Source organism: Engystomops pustulosus, chromosome 1 (genome assembly GCF_040894005.1).
Source record: "Engystomops pustulosus chromosome 1, aEngPut4.maternal, whole genome shotgun sequence".
NCBI classification, from domain to species: domain Eukaryota; kingdom Metazoa; phylum Chordata; class Amphibia; order Anura; family Leptodactylidae; genus Engystomops; species Engystomops pustulosus.
The window spans coordinates 100,405,928-100,417,715 of NC_092411.1; positions in this window are offsets into that span (position 1 = coordinate 100,405,928).

The window sequence follows — 11,788 nt, forward strand, 5'->3', positions numbered from 1 at the left end:
GTCACACATGATTGTATCCCATGTGGTAACACACAATGCTGTTGATAGAACATCTAGAGTTATATACTGCACTAAAATAACCGAATTCTAATGGGACTGACAATATTATCATTAAATGTAAAAGGGTTGAACACCCCATTCAAAAGGTCACTCCTATGGAAGGAGGCTAAGGGGGAAAAATGTGATATCTTATGTATCCAGGAAACCCACGCAAAGTCTACTAATCCTCCAAAAATATCTAACCCGTCATTCCCACATATTTTTATGTCCACCTTCCCTAAGAAAAAAAGAGGAGTTCTTATTGCCCTCAAATCAAACCTGTCTGTATCTGTCATCCACTCAGAGATTGATATAGAAAGCCGATATATAATACTCATATGTGAAATCAACAGCATAACTTACACTATTGTAAATTTATATGCCCCCAACAGCGGTCAGGTCTCTTTTATTAGAAAACTATTGAAAAGAGTAGATAAGATTAAAAAAGGTAACCTTATACTCTGTGGGGACTTTAATACTACCATGCATCCTTCAGAGGACACTACTACAACCAGAAACTACAGACCCCACACCCTAAGTAATCTCCTACGAGAAAACGAATTATACGATATATGGAGAATTCAACACACCTCTGAGCGAGATTTCACTTACTTTTCCCCAAGACATAAAACATACTCTCGCATAGATATGTTTATAGTCAATAAAAATCTTATGGACCAAATAAAATCCTCCTCTATTGGCCTAATCAAATGGTCAGACCATGCCCCGATAAAAATTACAATTTTAGAACAACACATAAACCAAAACGACTACATATGGAAAGCAGATATGTCAACCTTAGCACACCCACTAAACTCAGCGAGAATAGAACTAGCCCTCAGAGAATTTTTAACGTTCAACGATAATGGCGAAGCGGATATCTTCTCTATCTGGCTTATGCACAAAGGCTATATTCAGGATGATCTCAGGAAGCTAGAACATAAAATTAAAAAAGCTAGAGAAAAAGAGATCAATAGGTCCTTAGAGAAAATTCATCAACTAGAAAACATTAATAAAAAAACAATCTCACAAGTCTCTCTAGAAGCATTAAATAAAGAAAGGGACCACCTGAGAAACCTTCTGCTTCATAACCATGCCCGCATGCTTCACAAGCTCAAAATAAAATATTATTCACAAGACCACAAAGCTGGGGCCCTCCTTGCGAATAAACTTAAAAAAAGAAAACTGAAAGCTAACATACCATATATAAACATAGGACAAAAGGCAGGATCAATGACCGCGCTTCTCAGTGTAGAAAAGATTTTTTATTTGATTGCATAAAAAATCTTTTCTACACTGAGAAGCGCGGTCATTGATCCTGCCTTTTGTCCTATGTTTGTACATTTCCCAATCCCGACCTAACCAGATCGGGAAGCAGGACTACGCAGCTAAACCTCAGTTGACTCATTAATTTATGCTCCTACTACGATCCACATCGAATTTCCTTTTCATACCGAATTTTCTATGTTATTTTGATGCGCTGTGTTCTTCCTTTTTACAATCTATCCTATAACTATACCATATATAAATCACCCACTCACAGGTAAAAAAATAATGAACCCAAGAGACATAGCAAATGCCTTTAAAGATTTCTATGAGCAGCTTTACAATTTAAAACAAGACTCACATACCAGCATACCACCACCTGAACAAATCCAAAATTACCTAAACTCCCTATCTTTGCCAAAAATATCCGCTGAGGATCTCTTAAAACTTAACACCCCTATCTCAATTGAAGAAGTACTCAAAACCATAAAACAATCCCCCTCTAACAAAGCACCGGGGCCAGATGGTCTACCAGGAGCTTATTACAAAAAATTCTCTAATATAATAGCACCTTACCTAGCAAGAGTATTTGAAGCTGCTTCCTCTAGGGGAGAATTTCCCGAAACCATGCTTTCCTCTATAATAGTGACACTACCAAAACCAAATAAGACTACAGATAACCCAGCTAACTATCGCCCTATTTCATTACTAAATGAAGATGTTAAAATTTACGCCCGAATCTTAGCAAATAGATTTAAAAAAGTTATCCCCAATCTTATTACCTATGACCAAACAGGTTTCACTCCGGGAAGACAGACCTCCGATAATACGAGGAAACTAATAGATCTCCTTCAGATATGTGAAATAGAACAAACCCCGGCCTCATTTATAACAATTGATGCCGAAAAAGCATTCGACAGGGTGAACTGGGACTACTTATTTGCCACCTTAAGTAAGTTCGGACTCACCGGGCCGATCCTGAAAGCTATCCAAGCTCTCTACTCCAACCCTTCGGCGAGAGTATTTGTTAATGGTAGACTGTCTCAAAAGTTCACCCTGTCGAACGGTACTAGACAGGGTTGCCCCCTTTCCCCCATCATCTTTATTCTCTCTATAGAGCCCCTGGCAGAGCACATAAGGAATACCCAACAAATTACTGGCATAAAAGTCGGAAGGCAAGAATACAAAATTTCCCTCTTTGCCGACGACATTATCTTATCACTGACCAACCCTGAAATCTCCTTCCCAAATGCACTAAAAAATCTTCAGGAATTTGGGAAAATATCATATTATAAGGTTAATAATTCAAAATCACAAGCCCTTCCGGTCAACGTGAAGACGGAATCAATCCAGAAACTAAAACAAGAATTTAACTTTGATTGGCAATCAGAACACATAACTTACTTAGGCATTGAACTAGCATATCCGACTAAAAACCTATATAAATATAACTATGCCCCCCTTATAGCTAAAACTGATAAGGAACTCCTAGACTACTCTAAAGTATTGCTATCCTGGTGTGGACGCATAGCGTCCTATAAAATGATGACACTCCCAAAATGTATATATATCTTTAGGACCATTCCCATTCCAATACCGGATTCATTTTTAGAGAGGCTAATACTCAATTAAGGAAATTTATTTGGCAAGGGAAAAGCCCAAGAATTGCTCTACACACACTCACAAAGCCTAAGTTGATGGGCGGATTGGGTGTACCTCATTTAAAAGATTACTATAAAGCATCAATCCTCAGCCAAATTAAACCTTGGTGGAATAACGACTCAAACAATAGATGGTGTAATATCGAAAGACACTACAATAAGGACTCTCCTCTGCAAACAAGACTCATAAACCATCTATGGCAAACCCAAATACCGACATCTAAACTGAGTACTATGATAGCCTCTGAACAATCATGGAAAGAGGGGACAATTTCCTCTAGCCAATACCTAGAACGCTTACCTTTCACAAAATATTTTAACAGTTGCAGATTTACTTACCAACCAAACACTGGCCTCCTTCTCCAGCCTAGTTAACAAATACAACCTCCCCTCAGGAGAAGTATTTAATTATCTGAAAATACGCAAATACATGCAGAATCTTAATCTCGATAACCTGATAATGAACAAACACATTACCAACTTTCTACGAGATAACCCAGCCCACAAAAAAGGGATTTCATTCTTCTACTCACTAATAAACAACAAAGGGACAATGTCCAAATTACCTTATATGAACGCCTGGGAAAAAGAACTAGGGCAAACCTTTAATAATATACAATGGAAAGACGCCCTTTCCTTAACACACTCCACTTTCCGTAGTGTTTCCCACTTAGAGGCAATAGTCAAGACACACATGCGCTGGTACTTCACGCCTGCACGTCTACATAAAATCTTTAATTCCTCATCCCCGGGATGTTGGAGTTGTGCGGCCAAAAAGGCTCATTAGTACACATCCTATGGTCATGTCCTAGAATTAGAACCGTATGGATAGAAGCATACAATTTGATAAAAAATCTGGGCATCACAAATATCCCATTCTCACCAGCTGCAGCACTTTTACTAATAAATCTGAAAGAAATCCCTTTTAAGGCTCGCACCATTGTAGCACATATCTTAATGTCCACTAAACTGGCAATAACTAAACATTGGATGGATACGCAAAGACCTCATATCAATGAGGTCATCACTCAGGTGAATACCACATGCCTATACAAGAAAGCCATCTCTTTACAAAACAACAACTACAAGAACTACATAAATAAATGGGATACATGGATACAAAGCACATACTACCAAGAATGAAAGTATATCAATACCACTAGGCCTAGTTTCAAGTTTTGTGTTAATTAGGACCGATATCACGTAATCTGTCCTTGTTCTATGTTCTTACTCTTACCTAATACATTTCTGTAATGTTAGGTAGATTGTTCATTTTTTTTTTTCTCTCTCTCACAATCTTATTTTATATTATTCTATGTTATTTTAATTGATATATATCTGTATGCCATTACAATACAAATATAATGTCATAACATTGAAAAGCTATACAAATGTACAGAATTGTATAAGCAAAAAATATGTTGTCCGGGAATACTTGTAATATAACTTGCTCCCTGTCCATTTGTACTGATTTATATTAGTTCTGCCCATGGGCAGGTAATGTATGTCATAATCCATTGTTGGAAAACAATAAAAATTGTTTTAAAAAAAAAAAAAAAAGTTCAGGTGAATCAGGTACTTTTTTACTGAATGTAGTGCCAGAAAACTATCACAGTCCTTTGTAATATAACAGTTGCTTAGCAGTGTATAGCTGATAGATTCTCCAGTAAACTCCTTCACTCTCTCTCTCTCTTGGGATGGGTAGACAAGAATTAAGGAAACAGTCTCTTGTGCAGATTAGGAAAATGGAGGCTCCTAGCTCAATTACTTTACTGCAATCCAGGGGACTTTCACAGCTTGGCTTACCGTGGGTTGAGAGGCGGGCCAACTCGATTAACGGATCCGTCTTCTTAAGCGTATTGCGCTGGGGAACCCATTAAAGGCAACAATACTAGGCAGAGAAGCCCTTGACTCACTGTTATCTTCTCTGACGAATAACTACAGGAATGTCTTGAAGAAAAATACCGAAATTTCCTCCTGGTTGCGGAGCTGGGGTCAAAAGTGTGTGTAGTATGCTTTGAATCAAAATATCAAACCTGAGTCTTTGACTCTAGCCACCAGGGCAGCTGTTGAAGGTATGTTATGGATGGAGAGAGTAGAAGCAGGTCTCTGGCCTGGCTGAGGCCCAGCACACACTCCCTGTCTAGGCCCAGGGAAAACTAACAAAACACACCTCCTACAGGGGTGTTGACCTTGCACAGGGTCTCCCCAGCCAAACAGCAGGGAGTCAATATGAGGAGTCAATAACAACAGGGGGAAAGGCTGCAGAATACAAAAGGAAAGAGCAATATTCAGGTAACTCATCCAATTGCAAAAGGGCTTAAAATTACCTGCCCTACAACATATCAAAAGTTTTTTTAAATGACAGTTACAGTTTAAAGGCAAAGCAAACTAGAGGTGGAATAGCAGAGCAATTCCTAACAAAGCCTGTAGGAGACCCACAGCAGGACTCAGTGCAGGATTATTGGAGGGGTGCCTGGGGCCCCCACCACTTTGCCCTTATAGGAGCCCCCACCAAATGTGGGCGATTCGGGCAGTAGCATGAACCCCGAATCGTCAACAGGGCTGAATGCCGCCGGGCTGAATCCCGCCGATGTGCCCTGACTTCAGTCTATGGCAGAGCAATGGAACAATAAGTTGGCGGCGCAGCGTGTGGCGCTTGTAGAAGGTTGCCTCCATCTTTGTTTACATCTGGTATCCACTACCCTGACAGCTTGAGGGAAGGGAAGGAGGTCGGTGCGCATCAGGGGAACGATGGAAGGTGAGTACAATTTTGTTATTTTTAACCAAAAGTGAGTGGTATATAGTGATTGCTGGGGGTTGTATATAGTGATTGCTGGGGGGCTGTATATAATGATTACTGGGGGCTGTATACAGTGATTGCTGGAGTAGCTGTATACAGTGATTGCTGGTAGCTGTATACAGTGATTGCTGGGAGCTGTATATAGTGATTGCTGGGGGAGCTGTATATAGTGGTTACTGGAGGAGCTGTATATAGTAATTGCTGGGGGAGCTGAAGATAGTGAATGCAAGGAGCTGTATATAGTGATTACTGGGGAGGCTGTATATAGATATTGCTGGGGAGCAGTATAAAGCGATTGCGCCCAGGCGCCCCCACCAACCTTAATCTTAACCTGGCAGAAGATTCTACATGTGAACTGCTGTGTACCAGTGATTCGGAGGGTATTAAAGGGAATCTGTCACCAGCTATAAGCTCCACAAACCCCAAACAGTATCTTGTAGCTCATTGTGTATGGTTTCCATTTCTGCCTTTAAATAGCAATTTGATGCCACCATTCTTCATAAAGTACTTTTATTCATTCCCTTGATAAAGTCAAGGAGGTGGGGGACCTCCAGCATACTGTCAAGCTACCCCACCGCCTCTCATCTTCTCACACTCCTAACCTACCCCTCTACGAAGCAACATTATCCTCTTCTGGTGCTGAGTGCTCACACACTGGTCATGAAGGGAGCTAGGGGAGGGTAAGGAGTAGCTTGAATTTTTTAATAAAAAAAAGAAAAAAGATAATGTAGTGATATATAGAGAGATCTCTGAGAAGATACATCTCCATATCCCAGTGTAGTAAACTTGTGACGGAAGGTCCAGTGAGCCTCTTGTTTAGATTAAATCCTTCCATTCATAATAGGTAGCTGCATGTCCTAGTAAATAAGAGCACTATCTGCTAGAGAGTGGAGATTGTAGGTTCAATTAATTGGATAACATTACATAATTTAGAGACCTTGGGGGATGTTTATCATTCGCCAGCCTCTTGATGTATCGGGCAGAGTCCTGTGCAGTCCTGTCTGGGGTAGAAATAAACACAGCCAGCGACTTATCACATGTGAAAAGTCGCCGGCTGCAGCAAGTGCGCAGATCTGGGGACAGTAATGCCTGGCACTGGCCCACTACCACCAGCCCCGCCCTCTGCACGACCAGCCATGCCCCTATACGCCCCACTCATTTAGGTGAGGGATAAATAATCACAAGTGCTATCAATAAGCTGGCATTTGCGATTATTTCAGGGCTTCTATGCCACTGACATGGCGCAGAGGCACTGATAAAGAGCTGATCAATAGGGTGTTGGGTGTTCCGCACCAGCCTAATATAGATGACCCATTGTATGGATATACAATAGTAATACTGCATATGTTTACATCTGTATGTATATATTTATTTATTTATATTACGTGACAGTGACAATGCCATGCAAGAGGCAAATCTAATTGGTAGATGACACTTCTTAACACAGCAGCCACATCCCTTCTATTGTGTAAAGGAGATATCAGCAGCCCCATCCCTCCTAGTGTATATAGAAAACTTCAGTAGTCCCTGTTCTTTCTGGCAGTGATCTCCTGCTCCTGTAATGTGTTTCTATCTTCCTCTCTGAATCTTGTTACAATGTGGAGTCTTGTGTCTTATACAGTATGTGCCTCTTTCTCTATCACAGTTTATCATCTATCATGTAAGTATAACAGAATTATAAGCATGTCTTTCTTTTCATCAATGTTGTACATTATGTATTACTTTATTATTACTGTATAGCAACATAAACATGTATCATTTTCTGAGTCTGGTCTGTACAAAAGACAAACTGCAATGAACATGTTATCAACATACCATTTATTCTGGGTACAATTCTGCAGCCACTTCCTATAATATTTCCATTCCCTCTGTTTTATAGGTTCAGTGCTCGGAAATGTCATCAATTCTGAAAGACGGGGTGTAGAGGCTAAAGCTGGGGAAGCTGTAACATTATCCTGTAGCTATTCCTCTAGTAGCTCTTCTCCATATCTGTTCTGGTATCGCCAGTACCCCCACCAAATCCAGTATATCCTCAGACAGGGAGGAAAGGGCCTTTCAACATTCAAGCACAATAATCCAGACCTAAAATCTGAAAAATTCCAATCAGAGACCAACAATACGACCACATCTTTAACCATCTCCAGCCTGACTGCATCTGATTCTGCCTTGTACATGTGTGCTCTGCGCGATGGTGCTCAGTAGTGACAATTAACTTGAGAGCAATATTAAAAACTTCCTGCGTAGTGCAACTTTAGAAGCATTAGGTGGCAGATTGCATTCACATTTACATACTGGGGCACATTTACTTACCCGGCCCATTCGCGATCCAGCGGCGCGTTCTCTGCACAGGATTCGGGTCCGGCTGGGATTTAAGATGGTAGTTCCTCCGCCGTCCACCAGGTGGCGCTGCAGCGCCGAAAATAATCTTAACGCCCCGGAATGCACCATCCCATAGAAGGTGAAGGTGAGCGCTCCCCAAGCGACACATTTTCGGTTTTTAAATGCGGCGGTTTTTCCGAATACGTCGGGTTTTCGTTCGGCCACGCCCCCCGATTTCTGTCGCGCGCATGCCGGCCCCGATGCGCCACAATCCGATCGCGTGCGCCAAAAACCCGGGGCAATTCATGTACAAGCGGCGCAAATCGGAAATATTCGGGTAACACGTCGGGAAAACGCGAATCGGGCCCTTAGTAAATGACCCCCACTGTGTTAGTTTTGAATTTTATAACTTTAATTTCTTATTGTATTCTAAATCCTATAACAGAAATGTAGACAGAATTACACTCTACCTCATCCCTGCTAAAATTCGAAGCGGTAGCACAGTACCACCCTCACTATCAAGGCTACGACATGGACACAACAAATAAGGTCCTGCTCACTTGCTTCACAACTAATTTTCTTAATGTGAACATCTTAATTGGACATCACATCATGTCATGGACAGCCACCACATTTGTGGCGCAAAGAAACATCCTTAGGCTACATTCACACTATCGTATGGGGGACGTATATATGGCTGACCTATATACGCTATAGGCGTATGGGCACACAACGTTGCATGGGAGCGGTACGGTGCCCCACACATATATCACCATATCACCATGGAGAGGGGTGAGCAGCGCCTCTGTCGCTGACGTGTGCCCGCCGTACTACGATACAGCAGTGTGAATATAGCCTTAGCAATGGCTTAGTCCCACGCATTGAATTGATAGTTTCTATATCTTCGATAGTAAAATAACATACAGATATGCAATACAGCTGCATACTATTGATTTTGTTAGAGTTGCTAGATATTAAAAGGAAGCTCTGCTCAGTTACATTCCACTCTCTGTAATGAAAACAGGCAACCGTTCAGAGCTCAGCTTTCATTTTCCCACAGCTGTTTATAAAATGAAAGCTGAGCTCTGATTGGTTTCCATGGGCAACTCGGGAACAGGTTTACGTCAGACACTGCTGATGCATCTCCTCCTAATAATAGCGTTACCTTTGCAACTCAAAATGACTGGTTACAACAGCGTTGTACTAAAAAATAACAGCCACAATAGTGGTGGCTGAGAGGACTAGTCAGCCAGGTAGCGAAACTTATAACAATATCACCCTGTAATGGTGTCAGTGAGCAAATATGCCAGAATAACAGTAGATAACTGCCAGTTTGTTGGGATATCGACTAGACCACAACCTTATTAACACTACCTGTGTCATACTAAAGGAGCTGGCTCAGAATAGGAATACGGAGACCCCTTAAAGGGGTATTCCAGGAATCAGCATAATTCATATACAAATGGGTGCTCAAAATATAAGCTAATGTGTAATTAGTTGTTATTTAAAATTTTGCTTCCCTTAGCAGAAAATGCTGGTGACATACATTGTAATGAAGAATTAAAATGCTACTGGCCCTTTAATCAGTCCGTTAATTTCCTCCGCGTGGTCCGTTGTGGAGCATACACAGGACAGAAGATGGCCCCTCTTCACATGTCCACATCACATGTCCTGCACCTGCCTGGGCAGGTCATGTGATCACCACTACGTTTGGCTGTAGTCGGTTGGTTGCGGTGCATCCAGTATGACCAGTGTTTTGGTGATGGCAGTTACATGTCATTACTATGGTAACAGAGCAAGAAAAGCTGTTATATCACCACTGGGAGCAGAGCATAAGAAGTAGGAGGAGTGACTGAGAACTAAAGGATCATGGAACTTGTAGTTTCCAGTGGCGGCCATCTTAGTGATAACTCCACCTACTTTAGAGAGGCCATAATTTGTGTAAATCATAAAATCAAACTATTTAGGTTCCGATTTGCGACTAATGACATTGATTATTGTTGTATTCATTTATTTATATCATCATGGGTTTTTGTGATAGATGTTCATATTCCCGGAATACCCCTTTAAACTCGGTTTGGAGGTGATATTTCCTAGAACAGGAGTATTCAGTTGGTGGACCATGGTTTGAATCTGCACTGTAAATGCCAAGAGTCTATACTTGTAGGAGACCCACAGAAAAATTTATAATATTAGACACTGGCCCACATTTATCAATACTAGTGCAGTCTGCACTACGAGCAGTTTGTGGAGTGTGCAGACTGCGGCAAATTATCCAAAACTACCGGTCTTCTGATGCTCGGTCTTCATTAATCTGGTGATCCCTGCACTGCTCTAGTTTGTTCATGCTGCAGATTTGTGGTGCAGACAAAATTGTAGAGCATGTCAGTAATATATGTGGCACAAACTATGACTAAGCACTAACGCGCCCCTTCAGGTGCACATTTTCACTTGTCGGACACAGTGTAGCCGTGGCAGAAAATTGGCACAAACACTTTAATAAATGTGGGCCACTGTGTGCCAGTGTATGCATCTCTGTTGGGCGTGTAAACACTAAGTCATGAGATAAGGTGTTATTTAGTGTTTATACTTCACTATGCACATACAGTGCTTAGGTCCCCACATTGGTGCCAGACTCTGCCCATTCACTTTAGAAAGTTGTGGGCCAAATGCTTATTAGAATCTTTACAGAAGTATTTCACTGTATAAATACAGTAAGAGAACAAAGATTACTGTATAAATTTGGTTGGAGAACCAAGCATACCCCATAATTCACATTTGAGATTTGCTATTCAGCTCTATCGTAACTGTAGGTTGTATTGTGTTCTAGGGAGATCAATGGACTGTCATGCACACAGGTGGTTGAAACCCCCAGTATTCTGAACTTCTTCCGTATGGTATCTGAGCAGGATTTCATGAATCTTTGTTGAAACAGCAATGAGTGTTTTACATAAGGCATTAACTGCTCAAAAAAATCTTTATATGAAAATGTTAAGAATATATTATACATATAATATGCTATTGTACTTGTTTGTGTTTGGAAAAACAATTAAAAAACATAAAAAAAAGTACAAATATCCTACCGCTTAAATGTATTTTCCACCAGTATAAAACTAATGGCATCTTTGGTAAAGGCAATCAATTTTTAGATCTATTGGGTTGTGACAGTCGAGATCCCCTCAGATCAGCTGCAACAGTATCTCATTCCAATCTATGAATTACCATTGCAGTACACAAAACTTCTGTAAAAATAACAGAGCCATTCTCTCCAGACAAAGCTGATCTGCAGGGGTACCAATTGTTAGATCCAGCGGATCAAGGTTGCAATCCCCCAGCTGAAAGATGGTTAATAAGCATATTTAGTGCAGTGTTCTTGCAGCTTTTTACAGTTGAAACTGTAGAATTGGGTTATTGATTTTGATGACAATGGTCATCAATATCAGATCAATGGTTCTCTCTCTGTCACCAAAACAGAGAACAGAAGTAGGATTCCAGTTTTTAACAAAATTTGAGCAAGAAGTCTGTTGTTTGGCACGGCATAAGACAAAATAATACTTTACTAAATAATTTCAATATTTAAAATGATATTTAATATAATATTTAAATCAAAATTTTTGTATCTAAAAGTGAGTTAGTTTACATTTTTGTAAAACTTTATATTTTTCTAGCCTACAATTTAAAAACATTTGCCTGTCTATGA